The sequence below is a fragment of the Choloepus didactylus genome, chromosome 2 (assembly GCF_015220235.1).
Source record: "Choloepus didactylus isolate mChoDid1 chromosome 2, mChoDid1.pri, whole genome shotgun sequence".
In the NCBI taxonomy this organism is placed as follows: Eukaryota; Metazoa; Chordata; class Mammalia; order Pilosa; family Megalonychidae; genus Choloepus; species Choloepus didactylus.
This window is the reverse complement of record NC_051308.1, coordinates 154539661-154561363: the sequence shown is the minus strand read 5'-3', so window position 1 is coordinate 154561363 and position 21703 is coordinate 154539661. Positions and strand designations below refer to the sequence as shown.

Below are 21703 nucleotides of genomic sequence, written 5' to 3'. Positions count from 1 at the left end.
AGGATGTCCTAGAAAATGACATACACTTATGTAGAAATGTTGTATATATCTAAGGTGGTGTTACAAATCAGTAGCGAAGGATCAACTATTCAGAAAACCTGGTCAGGAGCAGTAAATTATCCACATGGAAAAAAAAATAGATCCCTACCTCACAACATATCAAAAATAAATTGGAAAAAAATGAAAGACCCAAATGTAAAAAGCAAATGTTTAAACACTTAGAAAAAATAAAGAAGATACCTTAATGATTTTTAGGTAGAAATGGATCCATTTAGTAGGAAAATAATCACAAACCATTAAGGAAATGATTAATAAATTTAAAATTCAAATTTTAAAACTTCTGTTCAAAAGACAATACCATAAAAACTTAAAATATAATCCACAGGATTGGAAAAAGTATTTTTGACACACATAACTGATAAAAAGTTACTATACAAAAGAAAAAGACAGAAATTGACTAGAGAAATCAACAAAAGATGTGAATGTACAAAAGATACACAACAGCATTAGTAGTCAGAGAAATGCAAAAACTCATTAGATTTCATTTAATATTCATTTAATTGGAAAAAATGAGAAAGTCTGATAATCCCAAATTTTGCTGTGAATGTGAAGGAACAAGAACTTCTATCACTGCTGATAGAAATTGAATTGGCAGAAGCACATTGAAGAGCAATTTGACAATGTCTACTAAAGTCGAAGCTGTATATACTTTTACTCAGCAATTCATTGTCTAGGAATAGACCCTGGGGAAACTTCTTCATGTAGGCACGAAGAGTCATGACCAAGAATGTGCATTGCAGCATGATTTGTAAGAGCAAAAATCTGGAAATGACCTAAACATCCATAAATATAAGATTAGTTTAATTATGGTTATAGTCATACAATAAAATACTATACAGGAATTAAAATGGATAGATTTAAAAAAAAAAAAAAGAACAGAAAGATATGTCAGAATTCCATTTATATAAAGTTTAAAACAAAGCAATAGCACATATGTTATTGATACATATATTTGTTGTAATAGCATAACTCATTGGAATGATGAACAACAAATTTAGGATAGTAGTTTTTCTGGGAGAGAGAACAGTATTGGGGAGGGATAGCCAAGGGGCATCATTTGTATCTATAATTTGTTTAAATTTAAAAAAAAAAATCTATAGCACATGTGGTAAAAGTTTAAGAGTTGATACAAGAGAGATTGGGTGGGTGTTTGCTGTAGTATTCTCTATAACTTTCTCTGTGCTTGCAATATTTCATTTAAATTTAAAAAATTTTAAGTCTATTTAAGTCAGAAGGAACTCCATGTCAGTTTAAGTCTTACATTCAGCACTTGCGGTTAAAATTTAGTCTGCCATCAAGTTCTATAAATAAGATAATAGAATGTAGGAATTACACTTAATCCTCTAATTACTCTCGGCTTTAATCAAGCCTTTATTAACATAATGTGTCTAGCTTGGGGTCTCAAAACCTGAGAGGGGATTTAGGGAAGAGAAATCAAAACAATGAAAAATAAGTAGGTGATATAAGGAAAGGAAATGGGAAGAGAGATGATTTAGACTGGTGAAAGAAAGCAAAAGGTAAAATATATTGAGGAAGATGCACAGTCTGCTCAGTTTATACTGATGATCTGTGCCTCAGTTAAGGCCTTACTGAAACTAGGTTTCTGCTTATCTATTGTTGCATAATAAACCAACTCAAAATATAGTGGCTTAAAACAATAACAATCATTTATTTTGCTCATGGATCTATAATTTGGTCAGAACTTGGCAGGGAATGCTCTGCTGCTCCATAGGGCATCAGCTGTGACAGCTCAACTGGGGTTGGGAGATCCACGTCACAATAGCTCACTCACATGGCTGACAAGTTGGTGTTCTCTATTGGCTGTGAGCTGTACCAGGACTGTGGGCCATGAGCTTCTGTTCCTCTCCTTATGGTTGTTTACACAGGCTTCTTGGATTTCCTTACAGCATGACGGCTGGGTCCCAAGAGAGAGCATTCCATGGGGGTAGTGCATGACATTTTTGTATCCTAACCTTAGAAGCCACAGAGCTTGCTTCCACTGAACTCTGTTGGTTAAGGCAATCACAAACCAGGTTCAAGGGGGTTGGCAGGACATAAACTCTACATCTTGGTTGGGGAATGGCACATTAACTTTGGGTTGGGAGGTACTGTTTTAGCCATCTTTGCATAAAATACAATTTGCCACGCTGACATCCTTGCTCAAATCTTTCTTGAGTACAGTTTGTTATTCTTCGCTGCTCCTAGAAGAAATCTGATCATGACATTCCCTTGTTGCACAACAGGGAAGACTCCACTCCACTCTTCACCCCACAAACCAGATTTGTTTTGTGGAGCTCAGCTGCAAGTCTTAATGGAGCCAAAAGGATATATAGTAATTTATTGAGGGGTCTTGAAACATTAGCTTCTGTTGACCAAAACTTAGGAAATGCTCACTAAACATGCTGATGTTTCTAATGCTCTTCTACTTGAGTTTAGCTAAAATAATGTGGCAGCACATTCATATTTCATGTCACCTTGTGTCAAGATCATGTACAGACATGTCAGCAATGGGGTGAATTTGGAGGAGTTCAACATAGCAGTATTTCTGTCCCCTCTAGACTTTCAAACAGAATGTAGCTCATAAATCAAATCAGATTTTAGAATATTTTTTAACCCAGAGAAAGACAAGATAGGTCTTAGAAAGTTTCCCTTTGAAGTTCTTTCTCTCAGTTATTTGACTTGGGATATTTCAGTACAAAAATTGAAAATAGTAATATCTGTCAATTCAAAAAACTGTTAGTTGGTTATGCCAGTAGGTTCTACTTTCACCCTATCCAATTTAATACACTTTCTTCTTTTGTACCCTGGACCTGGAAAATTATCATTTTATGCCAGAACATGTCCTACTACTTCTTTCTTCCCTAGACATGCTACCTGAATGGATCCCAGCTAGAGCTGATTAATATATGAGACAAGATTGTCCTAGGGACAAATTTGACTAAGATGGTTGTGCTGGTTTGGATGTATTATGTCCCCTAAAATGCCAGTATCTTTGATGCAATCTTGTGTGGGCAGCCATATTAGTGTTGATTAGATTGTAATTCTTTGACTGAGTGTTTCCATGGAGATGTGACCCGCCCAACTGTAGGTGAGAACTCTGATTAGATAATTTTCATGGAGGCGTGGCCCCGCCCATTCAGCATGGGCCTTGATTAGCTCACTGGAGCCCTATTAAACCTCAGACAGAAGGAGCAATTGGTACAGCCAAGAGGGACACTTTGAAGAATGCACAGGAGCTGAGAGAGGAACGTCCTGGGAGAAAGCCATTTTGAAACCAGAACTCTGGAACAGATGCCAGCCACATGCCTTCCCAGCTAACAGAGGTTTTCCGGATGCCATTGGCCATCCTCCAGTGAAGTTACCCGATTGTTGATGACTTACCTTGGACATTTTATAGCCTTAAGACTGCAACTTTGTAACCAAATAAACCCCCTTTATAAAAGCCGATCCATTTCTGGTGTTTTGCGAAAAGGCAGCATTAGCAGACTGGAACAATGGTTCTCAAAACCCACCTTCATTAGGTTGAAAACATATGAAACTGCTCAACCAGTTTTGACCAACAAAAAAATAGAAATTTCAAATGGTTCAATATATATATTGACCATATTGAAAAATGTCCTTGCAAAATCCAAGTCAGTATCTTGATTCAAGATCAGTCTAGGATGAATCCTAACTGAAGATTCAACATACTGATATAAAAGCAAAAGAAAGTAGTACCACTGATTCTTAAATGAATCAACCACTTCAGTTCTCTATGTGGGGCCCCCTAGAGGATAAAAAATGCCCTTGTTTATCTGGACTGTTTTTTGGCTGCTATGTAAATTAATCAAATAAAATTTAAATATGACAGTCTTAAAAAATGTTTGAAGTTATTGGATAAAGCATTTGTGTAATTTTTAATAGACCAAAATTAACTAGAATGAATAAAGAGTTTTGTTTCCTAATCTGTGAAGTGAAGAAACTAATCCTGATTAGAAGTTAGAACTAATAAAAGAATCCTCAAGCAATACTTAATAAGTACTTAATACTATAATTATGATCCATAAAATAGATATCCACAAGAAGTATGACCAAAATGATTGAAAATTATGATTAATATTATATAATAATGCTGTGACAGAATTAAGAAGCTAACTTCCAATTTCAACTGCTTTCAAAAAAATAGCTTATGTTAAGAAGGTAAAAGAGAGATGTTCCAGTTTGCTAAAGCTGCTGAAATGCAATATACTAGAAATCGATTGGCTTTTTCAATGGGGACTTATTAGGTTGCAAATTTACAGTTTCCCTGGTGGCAAACTCTGGATTACATATTTTAGCTTCTCTGCTTGTTTCTTCTGGGACATTTCTGTCCAAGTGTCTCCGAACTCTCTTCAAAGTTTCTCTGCCTTTTATCCTTTTATAGAGGACACCAGTAAAGATGATTAAGACCCACCTTGAATGGTTGGGTTACATCTCCACAGAAACAATCTAATCAAAAGGCCCCAACCACAATAGGTCTGCCCCAACAAGAGCAGATTAAAATAACATAGTCTTTTATCAGTTACATAACAGATTCAAACCAGTACAAGATGTATAATTTTTAAAATACATTAACTTCACTTGATAATCTTTGGAGATAAAAAAAGAATTAGGATAAAAACCTTTGTTAAGTGTTTTGGGGGAAGTACAAAGTTTACCAGAATGGTTAAATTTTCCAATTAAGTATAAGAATTTTTCGTGTCATTTTACAAATCCTCAAGTCTACTTGGTGTGCTCCAAATAGAGCAATTTAACAATAAAGGAATAAAAATTATGTTGAATCAAAAATGCACAATATACTACCCTAAATTCCTTTTCACGTGCAATAAGGAGCTTCAGCATGGCCCTTAGGATATAGTGGAAGACAGGCTGTCTTATATACTCAACCATCCTAATTCCATCCCAACATTCATCTCTCTCATTACAACCATGCTTGGCCAGCGAAATAAAGGACCAAATCCCCACCCCTTATTTTGTCACATGTTGTGACAAAAACCCATGATCAGTGACTCACCACATTTGAATCTGGACTGTTTATTTCCTTGAATTTTCCATAATTTATGCATAGTTTGTACCACATTATCTCTAAGTAACACATTTAGCAACATTTCTTAAAGTGTGCTCCATGGAGGTCTATCTCCACAATATGTTAATAAGATTATTATGACATAAAAAAAGCTTCATATCAATGCTGGGTTAAACCAATTTATTTACTGCAGTTCTTATCAGAACTTTTTATATACTAATATACATTATAAATCTCTAAAAACATATATATTGTGTATCACTTCCCAAACTTATTTCAATCATTAGAACCATTTTGCAAAAATATCTCAAGAAACTAGAATGCTTTTTGGGAAACTAGGATTTAAGGCATTGCTTTTGGTATCTCTTGATACTAATGTAAGTTATGGATTCTTTAATGATAGATATACAAGCTTCTTATTTACCTCTCTCTGATTCTAATAACTTCTAAATATTTATTCAGGAGTTTGTTTATTCAACAAATACTTATTAATCACCTACTATTTTACAAGCACTGTTGTGGATTTTGGAGATATACAAGTGAACAATTAATCAATCTTTCAGCAGTGTTATACCTCTTTTAGAATTTGTCCAGCAGTTTTTCTGCCTTTAGCTGGAAAACCCTTAAAAAAAAATTGTTTCTTTCCTTATGGAACTTACATTCTAGTGAGGGGGGGTTCCAATTAACACATAAACAAACAAATGGTATGATTTCAGATACTTCTAAGTGCCAATGAAGAAAAATAAACACAAGATAATGAACTTGAGAGATTTTGGGGATTGGGAACAGTGGTTGTACCATTTTAGAAGGGTAATAAACATGATTTCTCTGAGGAAATGTTACATTTGGACTAAAGCAATATAAAATGGATCTCTCTCCATTTACTATTTCTTTTATCCTTTGTAGTTATTTTTAACCAAAATAATACAAGACACTTAAGAACAAAAAGAAACAATGCAATTTAAAAATGGGTAAAGGGACGATTCTGGGAAGATGGCAGCATAGAAAGAAGTGGAAGACTTAGTCTCCCCCAGAACAATTCATAAATGAACAAAAAACCAGTAAATAACCTGGATTGGTAGCGGGGAGACAAATGTGACAGTACACTCAACTTCCACCGACATGAATTGGGAGGAATGCCCGAGATCACAGCATAAAATCTGTAAGTAAAATTGCATACCTGCGCTGAGAGCTGAGAACCTAGAGCCGGGAGCCCTCCCTCACGGAAGCCGCGCTGTGCACTTTCTCAGCCCAACTCCAAGTGAGGTTTTGATAATAACTGCTCAATACAAACAGCGAATTCTCAGCAAGCAGACAGAGGTTTTGGTGACAACTGACCTTGGGAGAATAGGGGGAAATATTCTGTCTCACACTCTCTCTCTGTGGAGAAAACCTCAGCTGCTCTCAGCCCACAAGGCATTGCAGTAAAGACAGCCTCACACATTCTGTATTCTGAAACGAGCTGAGAGCCCCACAGCACAGCCAAGTGGCCCAGGGCTGCCCTAGAGGGACGGCGCACACTGATGACATAGCATGGCACCCCCCTTGGCTGAGGGAGGATCGTGGCTGGGAGGGGGGATCCGCTCGGAGAACCCAGAGGCACTACGCCAAGTCCGGTGGTTTATGGGAAACCGAGAGAGAGCTGCCCTTCCTCCCTGGCCACCCGTGCGCACGCCCCACATTCAGGGTGGGCGACTCCAGCGGCGCGCCCAGGCTGAGCTCTCCAACTGAACACACAAGAATCATTTCCCCTCACTACACGAGAACTGACTGGAGGGATATAGGTGGCTCACAGACGCCATCTGCTGGTTACTTAGAGAAAGTGTACGTCACCAAACTGTGTCTCCGAAAAATTAGAACAATGTCCCTTTTTTTTGATACAACTTGAAAGAACCCTATCAAGCAAAACAAATGCCAAGAGCCCAAAAACAACAGAAAATCTCAATGCATATGATAAAACCAGATGATATGGAGAATCCAGCTCCAAACACACAATTCAAGATTTCGGAAGAAATGTCATACCTCACAAATTTAATTAAAGAACTACAATCAGAGAGCAAAAACATGGCAAAGGATTTAAAGGACATCAAGAGGACCATGGCCCAGGATATAAGCGCCATAAAAAAGACCCTAGAAGAGCATAAAGAAGACATTGCAAGAGTAAATAAAAAAATAGAAGATCTTATGGAAATAAACTGTTGGTCAAATTAAAAAGACTCTGGATATTCACAATACAAGACTAGAGGAAGCTGAACAACATCTCAGTGTCCTAGAAATCCACAGAACAGAAAATGAAAGAACAAAAGATAGAATGGAGAAAAAAATTGAAAAAATCACAATGGATCTCAGGGATACGATAGATAAAATAAAACGTCCAAACTTAAGACTCATTGGTGTCCCAGAAGGGGAAGAGAAGGGTAAAGGTCTAGAAAGAGTATTCAAATAAATTGCTGGGGAAAACTTCCCCAACCTTCTACACAATATAAACATGCAAAGCATAAATGCCCAGCGAACTCCAAATAGAATAAATCCAAATAAACCCACCCCAAGACATATTCTGATCAGACTCTCAAATACTGAAGAGAAGGAGCAAGTTCTGAAAGCAGCAAGAGAAAAGCAATTCACCACATACAAAGGAAACAATGTAAGACTAAGTAGTGACTACTCAGTGGCCACTATGGAGGTGAGAAGGCAGTGGCATGACATTTAAAATTCTGAGAGAGAAAAATTTCCAGCCAAGAATACTTTATCCAGCAAAACTCTCCTTCAAATTTGAGGGGGAGCTTAAAATTTTTCACAGACAAACAAATGCTGAGAGACTTTGCCAATAAAAGACCTGCCCTACTTCAGATTCTAAAGGAAGCCCTACCAACAGAGAGACAAAGAAAAGAGAAAGAGATATAGAGAATTTTAACAGACATATATAGTACCTTACATCCCAAATCACCAGGACACTCATTTTTCTCTAGTGATCACAGATCTTTCTCCAGAAGGGACCATAAGCTGGGACATAAACAAGCCTCAAGAAATTAAAAAAAAAAAAAAATTGAATATACTCAAAGAACATTCTCCAAACCCAATGGAATACAAATAGAAGTCAATTTTTGAACTATAACTCCACTATTTACTTCCTACATGATAAAAAATACACAAACTCTAAGGACAAATCAGTGGTTTTGAACTCAATGTAAAATATGTAATTTTAGACAACTATATAAAGGTGGGGGAATGAAGGAGTATAGGAACATAGTTTATATGCCCTATTGAAGTGAAGGTAGTATCAAAGAAAAACAAGATTGATATGGATTTAAGAGGTTAATTTTAAGCCCCACGGTAAACACAAAGAAATTATCAGAGAATATAACCATAGAGATGAAATTAGAGTTTGGGTTAAGAGAAATGGGGGAAGGGGCAATGGGAAGTTAAGGGAGTGTAGGGTTGCTGTTTGAGGTGAAGGGAAATTTCTAGCAATGGATGGTGGGAAAGAGCATAACATCCTTCTAAATGTGATTAATCCCACTAATGGAAGGCTAGGGAGGGGGTGGAATGGGAAGATTTAGGCTGTATATATGCTTCCACAATTGAAAAAAGGAAAAAAAAAAAAAAAAAGACAGTCTAACTAGACGACAATTGAATGCTAAGGATGAACTTGGATGGGATTGGAGGGTGGAGGACAGGTGGCTTGAAGGGACACAGTTGAGACATAAGGAAAAGGAAATATAGAATGTAAGCATTGTATCATTGTTGAGTCTCTTATACTTCTTAGCTGTGCTTAATGGAATTACATAAAACAATGTTCTTGTTCATGGGAAGTACATATGTGAATTATAGTGTATGTTCAAGGATGTGTGCAGCTAATTCTCATATGTTCAGAAGACAGAGAAATATATGATGGATGATAGGGAGGGAGGGAGGGAAAGAAATAGTGATGTGACAGCATGTTAAAGTTGGTGTATTGAGCTATCGGGGAAGGGGGGTCAGGGTATGATGGAGTTCTGTGTATGGGGCTAGTATTGTTTTTGCAACTATTCATGTAACTTTGAATTTATTTCAAAATAAAATAAAAAAAAAAATGGGTAAAGGACTTGAATAAATATTTCTCCAAAGAAGATACACTAATGTCAAGTAAGCATATGAAAAGATAACCAACACCATTAATAATTAGGGAAATGCAAATCAAACCCCAATGAGAAACCACTTTACACTCACTGGGATGGCTATTATATTAAAAAATTTTTTAAATATCAAGTATTGGTGAGGAGATGGAGAAATTATAACACTTTAACATTTTTGGTAGTATATAAAATGTGCAGTCACTGTGGAAAACAGTTTGGTGCTTCTTCAAAACATTAAACAGAATTACTATACAGCCCTGTTACTCCACTTCTAGGTATATACCCCAAAGAATTGAAAATAGGGACTCAAACAGATACTTGTCACCAATATTCATAGCAGCATTACTCACTTATAACTTATAGTTGGGTAGAAACAACCCAAGTGTCTATCTACAGATGAATGAACAAAATGTGGTATATACATACAATGAAATATTAATCAGCTATAAAAAGGAAAGAAGTTCTGTTATATGCTATGCTACAATATGGATAAATCTTGAAGACATCATGCTGAATGAATTAAGCCAGTCACAAAAGGACAAATATTTTATGATTTCATTTATACAAAATATCAAGAATAAGAAAAATAAGAGAGTCAGAAAGTAGATTAGAGGTTACCAGGGACTAGAGGGAGAGGGAGATTGGGAGTTATTGGTTAATGGGTACAGAGTTTCTGTTCAGAGTAATGAAAAAATTTTGGTAATGGATGATAGTGATACTAACATGACATTGTGAATATAATTAATACCACTCAATTGTACATTTAAAATGGTTAAAATGGGGAATTTTGTGTCATATATATTATCAAAATTAAAATTTTAAAAAATATATGCAGATAGTGAAAAAATCAAAATGTAAGAAAAAAGATTAGAATAAGAGCAACCATTGATCCTCCAACCTTCCCCATCCTAGGCCCAATTCCAGAAGCAGCCTCTTTTAATAGATCATGATTGTTGTTACCATTATATGGAACTCATGTGGACGGTGGCAGAGCAACAAGGTGGAAAGATCCTGGGTCCCCTGATTATCATGAAGCTGTCATATGAGCCCTGATGTTCCTACTTTTCTGTGAGAGAGGAATAAACCTCTTCTATTTTCTTTAAACACTATTATTTGGAAGTGTCTGCTACTAGTTGCCAAACCCTAAGTGATACGGTATTCAATATCACACACAATTCAAGCGAATTCAGAGGAAAGTGTTCTTAGCATCCAAGTCAAATGCATTAATTTTTTTCTATCTCTACAGTAATTTCTCAGAATCATGCTATATTTTAATTTGCTTCATATTTGGACTGTGACATTTCTGTATAGTTTTTGTTTCTTCTTCTCTAATTCTGTTTTCTGTTTTCTCATGAGAGAACATGCCTGCTTCCCTGTCATTCATGGCATCAGCTTTTATCCCATTCTGCCTCATCTTTGGCATCTGTTTCTTTCTTCTTCTTGAGTCATGCTTCCAGAGACTTCAGAACTTCTAGTACAACTGCCATGCTGGTGTCTTTTCCCTGGACTCTTGGTTCAGTTCTACAGCTTCTTTTTTGCCCCATTTTTCTCTTTCATGGTTTTTAATCTTGTTTTTCTGGAGTATACCATAAAGGAATTTTTCTAAGAGTGCCTGCAAGTAAGAATTCCAAGTCCTTGTATGTTTGAAAAAGTCTGGTTTTCCCTTTATACTTTTATTAGCTGTCATTTTCTCTCAGAATTTTGCAGGCTTTGCTCTACTGTCTTCAAGATCCATACATCTGGAGTTGCCAGATATCAGTCTGAAACTTATTCTTTTGTTTATGACCTATATTTTCTTGTGGAAGCTTCTCAGGCATACTGTTTATTTTTGTTGTCTGAAGTTTCATGGTGCTATGACTGGATATAGGTCTTTTTCCACTGATTCACCTCAACGTTGGATAAGGACTTTCAATAATAAAGACTTATGTCTCTCTATTCAGCTCTGGAAACTTTTCTTCTTTTATTGTTTTGATGATTTCTTCTCCTCTTTTCTGTCTCTCTGGTATACCTATTGGTTAAGATTAAATATGGATGATTCACTGTATTTGCAAACATTGAACTGAAGCTCCTTTAGAGTTTTTCCTAGCAAATCAGTTTTTTCCATTGATGCAGTTCCTGCCTAGATTGACATTTATCAATTAAAAAGAAATAGTCCATCATCAGGCTTCTATTTTCCTTTAATCTTCCAGAGATGTGTAGAAATATCTCATCCACAGATGGCATCCTGCTCTTTCACTTAGTCTGTTCCTTTACATTTCCTACATTTTCTTTTCAGACCTTTGTATTCAGTCTGCCATCTTGACAGAACACTTGAAATTCACCTTGGGTGACACAGGTGAAATAAAACTGCTGCACCAGGTTCTCAACAATGCCATTTAAAAATATAACAGTATGTTGTACAGCTTAAGGAACAGCACAACTCAAGTTTAATTATTCTATCATTGTAAAGACTAGGTGAAGGGTATAAAAGGCAAAATACACCCAGGTTTTCTTTTCTTAAAAAAATAAAAAGAAATAAAATAGTAATAGTTTCCAGTATACCATAACAAGGAATGTGGACATTCTCCTGAAATAAACATGAAGAACTATGTTCAGTGTAGGAGCAATTCCTTCACACTGCCTTTAAGCAAGTTTTTTTAAAATAGATTTCATAATAGTATGACCCACTCATCAAGGGTCAAGGTAACAAACTTTACTGCATGCAAGGTACTGATACTCGGCAGGTAGGAAGTAAGGGCATTTTCTTCTGTTGTTATTTTCATTTTCATGTAGAATGTGCCTCTTCAACTTATTTAGCTTTCGAAACATTTTTTTTCATTTAGGTGATAGCTTAAAAGCTTCTCTGTACAAAAACTTAAATGATTTTCACTAGAGATTTTCCCTGTGTCCTTGGACCAATTTCTAACTCTTTTAAGATGCCTTACCCACTGTGATATTAACAAATTACCATAAGAGTTGTAACAGTGAGAGACCACTTTTTCCTTTCTTGGGAGAAGTAGAAAGAATATGTGCCTACAGTTTTTATCAGAATTTCCTTGATATCCAACTTATACCTTGGCAGTATAAGTGCTGCGGTAACTTTTCACTTTAGCAGACTCAAAGATATGTAAGCAAAATATAAATTTACATATTTCTAACTTTATTAGCTAGTTATTTATAAATATCTGAAATACATATATTCAATAAATATTTGTGAAGCACTATACTTTGCTGAGGGATACCACAGTAAACAAGACATCATGCCCATCAAGAGCTCTTAGGGTTAACTGAAGGAAACAAATAAGTAATCAGCAAATTTCCAAAATCTGTGATCAGTACTGTTGTGGAGTGAACCAAAGTTGTCAAGAGAATATAAAAGGAACAATTAACCCCTGGGAAGAAGTTAAGTGGAGTTTAGGTAAGAGACAGCTCCCTGAAGAGATGACACCTGAGCTCAGACTCAAAGGACTAGAACATATTAGCCAGGGGAAGGAAATTGAGGTAGTTGGGATAAAAGGAATACTCCAGGCATTGGGATCAACATGTGTGAAGGCCTGGAGGAAGGACCAGTCATGAACCACAGCAAAGATGGCAAGAGGTGAAACTGGAGAAGGAAGCAAAGGCTAGATCTAAAAGTTTCCAGTATACCATAGCAAGGAATGTGGACTTCCTCCTGAAATAAACCTCAAGAATTATGTTCAGTGTAGGAGCAATTCCTTCACACTGCCTTTAAGCAAGTTTTTTTTAAATAGATTTCATAATAGTATGACTCACTCATCAAGGGTCAAGGTAACAAACTTTACTGCATGCAAGGTACTGATACTCGGCAGGTAGGAAGTAAGGGCATTCAACATCAGGAAATCAGTGTGAACACAGGTCAGAACATTTGGGGATGTTGTGTATTCTGACAAGAAGGGAACATAGACTAGATGAGCAGTAGAGCCAGGTGGTAGAAATAAGGATGAAAAGTTATGTTGTAGCCTAACACTGTATTAAGGATTTGGACTTTAGTAATTATGCTATCCAAGGTTTTTTTCGAGCAAGGAAGAGACAATTTTTTGTGTGTTCTACCAAAAATATGTATTCCTACTCTGTATTATGCTACACATGTCAGGAAAAAATATCACTAAGCTTGAAGCAAGTTAAGCTTTGCTTTCCTTTTAGTTAATTCAGGACCTAGGTTATTTAAATGAACCACAATGGCTTGTTTTAAATATTGATGTTGCAGACTGCTGCTCAGCATTCTATTCAAATTCAATTCAATTAAACAAACATTTATTCAACTTGCCCTCAAGGAGCTCAGTCTAAAGTTGTAACCAAAAGTGGCTTTCACAAGTTCCCAACGTATTTCTCTGTTATCATTCAAGGACGGTTAAGTTGAACATGCACCAAATCTCATAGCCATTCCATGCTCCTTTTTATGTTTCCCCATCCTCTTCTCTGGGTTTCTCATTTAGTAATCATTTTTGACAGGTTTTAGTCAACCCGTAATCCTCTCATGGAAACTATCAAAGCCTTGTTTGTCTTCCAGAAACCAAAGAAGACTTTTTGTTGCCCTTTCCATCTCCTTCTCATGAAACAAGGAAGATCTAGGTTTTGTGGATGTGAAGTTTAATCATTTTGTGATGAAAAGAGAAATACAAAATGACAAATACAGATTTCTGTATTTCCTCTTCAGAAAGATTTAGAAGAGATCCTTGCAAGTCAAGGGCCATGAAGCTTCAGCTTTATTACTTTATTTGCTTCATAGTAAATCCTCCTCATGAGCAGCAAATATATAAACATGCAATGCACTTTCAAAAGTTAATAAAATTCACACCTACATTAGATATTTAGGCATAAGAAATACATGAGAAACATCAGAGGCCTATAAAGGACCCCTCTTTCTGCTACAATCACCTGCATTTGCCAACAACTTTACTTCTCACAGGGAGCAGTTCTCATCTGAGTATTCAATCAAGAGGAAAATGTTTATGGGTGGCCTGTCCTCTCTGTCCCTGTCTTCTAACTATTTTACTGATCCTGGATTCCAGACCTCGGAACTTTCAACTAACAATGAACATTTGTTTTATATCTGACCTTTCAATAGTTCCACCCAAAGGACTAGATCATTTTTAAATGCTGGCACTCATATGCTAAGACGATAGGGTAGACAAGATGTGTTTTACCAGGTAGAAAAAAACAACAGGGGGAATAAAAGCTGTTTGGGGCAGTATCCTTTAAAGTCTGTTCTTAAAGCCAATGTTGGCTGCTACAGTTTAGCTGCTTAAGTTCCACGGAAATGAGTTGTATGACTCTGCAGATAAAAGGCTGTAGACCTCCGGAATACAAGCAAGTAGCACCTCATTATACAAATAGAAGCAACTCAACTATGCATGCCCTCAAACTGAGCTCAGTCTTCTGCTGCATTTCAAAAATATCCATCTGTTCCAAGAGAAGAAACAGGAAGTTTTGTTAATTATCTCTCATAACCCGCTAGTGAGTTTCCAGCAAAATCACTAAAGCCATCTTTCCTGAATAAATTTAACAAGTAAGTTACAAGATGCAACACAGTAGATAAGCTTTACATTACTCCTTTTAAACGTACCAAATCTATCTGTTGGCCAATTGCACACCCACTGCCTCCAGGCCCCTTTCTGTGTCCTTGGCACTCAACAGATAATTATTTTCTGTACCCACTTTTTTTCCATGTGACAATATTGACTAATAATATTAGTAAAATATCTACCATGCTAGATAAAGGCAAAACACTAGATGTTAATTACACAACTGCTTGAGAGATATTTTCTGATTTATTTGCTTTAAGCACAATTGTGCTTCAGGATTCTGTTAAAATACCTCACAAATTTTGACACTATATGACAAAATGAATTCATGGGAAATATTTCATTGTCAGTTATTAGCTAATTTAAGTGGGTTTCTATAAAACTTCCTCCCCAGTCCAATTATGTCTTCTTAACTAAGATCCCATGCCAAAGCATGATAATGGTATTAAGGATACACATGCCCAGTTGGACTCCTGCCATCATTCTATAAATCATTGCCAATTACGCCAATAAAGCAACCTGGGCAATGATTGATTTCTTAGTTATGCAGTCAGCTGTTCTTGGACACTCTGTTTCCCTTCAAATGTCTCAACTATGGCCTAGTTGCCTGATACATGGTTTGCATTCCCCTAAAACAGACATTTGTACACATCTACTAGTGAGAAAGAGAGTTCAGAAATACAGTGAAACCTCGTTAATTGAATCTAACCATTGGGGAGGATAACCCAAATTTGTGAAAACTCTGGATTGTGAAAGATTTTAAAGATATACAGTGTTGTTGTTGTTTTTTTTTACCTACTTTTAAGTGTCTATAGCAGCTCAAATAAATCTAATGAAGAATCACTTTTTTAAGTACTCAGAGTCTATGAAATGTGTGGTAACTTGATAACTGTAAAAAATATTTAGCATTATCATGACAGTTGGCTGCTACCTAGGATCACCTCTTCACTAGCAAAGGGAATCATGTTATTGTGGAATCTTATAAGCACATTCACCTCTTATTTTGGTAGAGTGAATTAGTTGCCAAAACTCAATTTTTTTTTTTTTTTTTTTTGACCGGATATCATGGATCAAGGCTGGATATTTGATTTTTATTCAGATATTATTCATGAGACCCAAATGGAAAGCAATGTGAAAGAATGGAAAGTCCAAAGGTCTCAAAGCCAAACAAGCCTGGGTTCAAATTCCAGAACTACCCCCACTAGCTCTATAGTATTTAGCCATTAATTCAGTCCACAACTATGGAAAGAAAAGAAATAAGGACGTGGCACTTGTTCTTTCTGAGTGACAAGTATCTTCATACGTGAGACAATAATGCCAAGTTTACAGGTTATTACAGATTTTATTTGCAAAACACCTCATCAGAACCTTGCACATTTTAGACACTCAAAAAACCAATTGTTATTATTTTTATTACTATTATCATTATAATTAATACTTGGGTGCACTGAAATCTGATAACTACAAAACTAAAAGAAGTTATGCATTTAAAATTATGAATAATTTCCAAATAATGTCAGTGAACTGTGTTTATCTAAAGTGCCAAAGCTGAGTTCTGCTTTATCACCTTCTAGAAGCAGCCATTAATTTTAAATTTTAAATCCCCATGAATATATCTTTTGGTCTGCCATATTCAAAATATTTTAATAAAACTTGGCCTTGGAAAGTACTCCACAAACTTTGTGGAGGTATAATAAAAACTGATATTGATAAAAAAGTCAGTATACCCATCTAGGTCATTTGTAAATATTCATGTTCTCTGCATTATCAATGCAAAGTATTGAAACATATAGACTGTGTCAGAATTGTCACACCACTGTAACTCAAATTAAGTGCTCATAATATACTTTCAAAAGTAGCAGTATAAACTTGTTAATTGTACTAAACATAATCAAATTCATAAGCATCCCATTTAACATTTAACTTTTTATCACCCCTGGGAGAGAAATGACTCAATCATACTATTTCATAATCATTGCCCTAATATTTACCAAGGTCTAAGCTACTTAATTCTTCCAAACAATAAAACTATCCACCCACCAAAAAAGCTACTTCAAATCAAACAGGCAAAACCTTGGAGCTGTAGAAGAGAAAAAACAAATATTTTCTAATTCAATAAGAAATATTACTAATTAAAATAAGCCATCTTCTTTATTTTAAAATGCTAGGTGCCCAGAGATAAAATGAAAAGTTGCTACTTTTTATTACCACACCTTTCTGTGTTATTTGAGATCCACAAGTCACAGAGAAAATAAATCATCACACTTGATTTAAACATCTTTGTGCAAAATCGGAAACAAAAAAAGAAAACAGATTTGAGTAACAAAATAAAGTGGTACTGGATTGTAAACCCAAAACTAAAATAGACATCCATGAGCCTATATTGATATAAATAAATGACTTAATAAATAAATAAGTGGGGGAGAATAGACAAATCTCTGCAGAATAATTTGGAATAATTTATTTAGATAGTCTGCCCACAGGGAGATGAAGGGTAACTCCCCACCCCTTAAGTGTGGGCTGCGTATAGTGACTTCCTTCCAAAGAGGACAGCCTGGAAAGGGGGAAAAAGAATAACTTTACAGTGTACACACCTGACAAACACTAGCTCAGCTAGGTGATCAAGGTTAACATCAACAATGACAAGTCATGTTGATAGTATGTATACCCGTGCTGTAATGTGATGAGAATGGCACTTTGCCTCTGTGGCCTTCTTTTCCAAAACCCATCACCCCTATCTGATCATGAGAAAAAAACACGAGGCAAATCCCAATTGAGGGACATTCTACAAAATACCTAACTGGCACGCCTCAAAACTGTCATGGTCATCAAAAATGAGCAAAGTCCAGAGTACACTAAGGAGACATAACAAACCAAGTGTAATGAGATATCTTAGATGGGATCCTGGAAAAGAAAAAGAATATTAGGCAAAAACTAAAGAAATCAATAAAGTGTGGACTTTAGTTAATAAAAAAGAAAAAGGAAAAAGAAAGCAGTGTACGGTTTCCCAAATCCTTTGAAACAAGCCTGTACTTAATGAATCAGGAGTAAAATATATTACTTTCCTTAACTGATTTTTTTTCTAACACATTTTTTTTTAAACTCAACATAAAAATGCTACCAATAACTAGAGTTAGCATTTAAGGGAAACCAAAGTTAACACTGTATCATCATAAGGTGTTTTAAAATTTACTAACTTTAGTAACAAAGGAAACATTTGTAAATAATCTATTTGGAGAAACTGAAAATAGAAGGCTCAGGAATCTCAACTATCCCCTAGGGATTACACTCCTTCTGTGGCACTCTTCCTAGTGTGAATCTTCTAGAGAAATAACAATATTAAATATTGGCCGACTTTTATTACTACGTACCAGAAACTGTTATAAGTCCTCTACATATATTAACTCATTTAAGCCTCACAACAACCCTATGTTATATACTACTATTATCCCCTTTTTAATAATGAGGAAATTGATGCACTGAGAGGTGAAATAACTTGCCCAAGGTTACCAGGCTAGTAAGTAACAGAGCCAGTCCAGGCAGTCTGGTTCCAGAGCAAGTACACTGGTTTTTTAAATGAGCCACCTACTATCACCTCCTCCTTCTGCTGAAGCCTCTGTCTGAGCTGCTGGGTGTCTGCTTTCCTCCATTGCCCCATGCCAACTCCCCCCTTTCCAACCACCACCACCAGTCTTCCGAGAACAACAGGATTTCTGAGTAGGCAGGTGGGTTTCCTGCCATAGCAGTTCGGTTCTCCAGAAAGTGTGCAGGATGCTTAGTAAGGCTTGTCCTTGGGATCAACACCTGCGGTGGGGCAGACGGAGCCGTCACACAGCGATTAAGGCTAATTCCACAGAGGACTTTGAGTGTAAAATGGCCCTTACAGTTATTTCCAGGTAGACCACGATAGCCAGGATTTTATATATTAGATGATAAATTAGAGATAGTCACCTTACCTAGGATGCCACCTGAATGAGCACAGACGAAGTAAACTTTTTAGGTCCCTCCTGAATGTGTGTACAGGCTTCCCCACGTGTAGGTTATGCCCAAGTAGGGTCTACCCTTGGAGTAGGTAATAATCAGAGTGATTTTATCTGAGAAATCACTCTTACCTACGTATCAAGCAGGGTGCTTAAAATTCTACCCTTAGAAATTCTTTTATTTTTTTCTATTTTAAGCCTTTTTTTTTGTCATCAAGTTATTTCATTAAATTGCAAACACCCCCTACAAAAAGCAACTGAAACTATTTTCAGTTACTGTTAGTTGACTTTAACTTATTGTAGCTGAGAGCAAAGAAGAGAGCACTTTGAAAGAGAAATGGTGCACTAAAAGCAGAAGTAAAAGGGTTTCAGAAATAAATACTACCTTACTGCACAGCTTTGCTGAGAGTCAACTCTGCCCCTGAGTTCTCGCAAAGAGGCTACTCTGTTCTCTTTCCCTACACGTCACTTTAGTGCCTTCAGGCTTTAAGAAAACAACCTAGAGACACGTCATGGAACATCCATATGATTATAACTGCAGTGTCGCAGATAAGACAGAGTCTAACTCTCTGAAGCCAATTTCTTCCCAATTGGATGATGTTTATTCCCATTTGGGGCTTCTTGATTTCTGCTGCCCAGGGCCAGGAGAAATATGCCTAGAGATATCTTTGAGACAAACTTTAGTCTTAGCAGATTGTGGATTCTCACAAATATGACTGAAGATTTCATTGTGCCCTCTATTTACTGATGTCAATGCAAGTTGAAGAAGATGTGGAAATTACTGGAAACCAATTTACAGCAGCTGGAGCAAATTAGGGCTCATTGCTAACTTAAAAAAAAAAAAAAGGGAAGGAAGTAATGAAACAAGCAGCTCTAGGCAAACCATATGTGCTAGCCCAAATCTTTATTAATGGAAGTATAGCTACATGTTAAAGGGAGTTTTGTTCCTGTGACAAAGATTTCAAACGTGATATACACAGACTGTAACTCTTTATTCTCAAGGTGAGTTACCAAAAAATTGTACAGTGATTTAGAGACAGTTTCTATAGTGTCCTTATACTCACAGGTTTGAAAGACCTCTACTTCATTTACTACACTGCCCCCAAATCACTGTATTTTTTGAAATTTGGGAAAATGAGACATTTTATTTTGCCAATATTGGGAAATTAAATGATCTGTGAAGAACTTTCAAGGTGGTTGGCACATGTATCTTTAACTACAATTGAGATTTATAGCAATTATCAAAAAGTTAACAAAATTCAAGACCTTGTTAATAGGTCAAAACTGCTTTCTTCTAATATTAGTAATGATCTACATGGGGTTACAATTCCCATATATGTGATGAGACAGCTAAAACATGTGGCATCTCTGAACAAAAATAGATCCAATGGAATTTCCAGTTCAGATGGCACCTGGAAATGACCCTTCAAATGAGCAAATCATGCACCAACTCTGTGCATACCAACAGAGCCAAAAAAAAACCGTACACCAGGCATGTCATAAAGGTCAGCTTGACCTTTCCAAGTCTAGTTAGCTGTCTTGTGACTCGTAAAACTTACTCAACTCTCAGAACCGATCCACGCATTTCAGAGTTTCTCTGGGAGCTTCTCTATCCTGAAAGATTCATATTTTTCAGAATTGATTCAATGCAAGAAGAAAAAACATAAAAATATCATGATGGATGAGAATTGGTTCAGACCTAATGTCTTATCCTTACTGATATGCTTTCCTTCTGATTCTCAACCCCATTCACATAAAGTCTGCACTTACAGAGAGAAAGCAGTTAATCAAATAATTATCAAGCAGGAAATCTTTATAATTCAGGGAGGGAAAGATACATTTGTTAAAGAATGAGAAAGACATTCCTAATTTCCTCTGGTTAAAATTTTATTTCGCTAATTGACTGTTCTATATGTTGAAAATGAAGCCAAAATTGCAAGTATCTCTTAAACTTACCCAGCCAATGACTATACTTACATTTTGAAAAGTTTATTATCAACTAGAGTGTACCATCATCATATACTAAAATATCATTAAAATAATATTCCAAAAGATGCAGATTACTTATCCCCATTTTTGCAAGCCACTGTTATTAGTAAAAATTATAATTCCTAAGTAATACCCTAATATTAAAAGTATGCTTTTGTTTCTATCATACTTGAAGTGTTTTTGTTGATATTCTTTATCATTGCCTATCATCTAAGCTGAAAAATTATCAGAGTTTAACCGTATGATTTGCTTTCTAAATAGGAATCAGCTGCTCTTTGCTTCCTCCAACTGCTGTTGATCAAGGTTGCTCTTAAACATTTGAAGATACTAGCACAAAATCCACCAATCACCTATCATCCATATACATGTCTCTCTGGAACACTCTATTACCAAGGCAATAAAAAATGATGGTGCTTTTGAGTACAGCATCAGTATTTATATACTGTAGATAGTTTTACAGTTGAACATGTTATTATGTTTATGCCTAGCAGTTATAGCAATGTTCCCTGTTTAGTGATGACATACTATGGGAGAGAGCTCTTATGGTAAACTGACTAGAAACAATTCACACACTATCATCATCATGAGATGGACAGCCTGACACTAAAAGTCCTATTAGATACATTAAATTATTCCATGTACATTACTTGCTCCGGGATTAAGATTCTCTGAAGTCAACTAACTCAGAGATTAGATTGCCTAACAATTATGCTAGTCTTTTTCCTGTTTAATATGTTGGATCTCCAGCTATGGTTTTAATTTTTTCGCATTATTAAATGCTAAACATGTACCGTATGTAAATTACAATTGCAGCAGAAGTTTTAAGCCATGAGGTATATTGGCCACATGATTACCTGGTCATGTAATTCCCTTAGTAGATCCCTTGCAGTTTTCATGATTTCTTCATTTCCCTCAATGTGTGTGGTACAGAATTCTTTAAACACATGGTATGCACCTATCAGAAGTTTCACTACTTTGTTTTATTAAAAG

General features: G+C 36.0%; 1 long non-coding RNA gene and 1 other non-coding gene across 2 annotated transcripts in view; one reads left to right on the top strand and one right to left on the bottom strand.

Moving 5' to 3' along the window:
* Positions 1 to 21703, bottom strand: part of LOC119527075 — a 71395-nt gene that overhangs the window by 16762 nt on the left and 32930 nt on the right. The gene's annotated exons all lie outside the window — the stretch shown is intronic.
* Positions 5668 to 5729, top strand: LOC119528333. The gene has a single exon (XR_005215641.1). It is a non-coding gene; the product is annotated as a U7 small nuclear RNA (small nuclear RNA).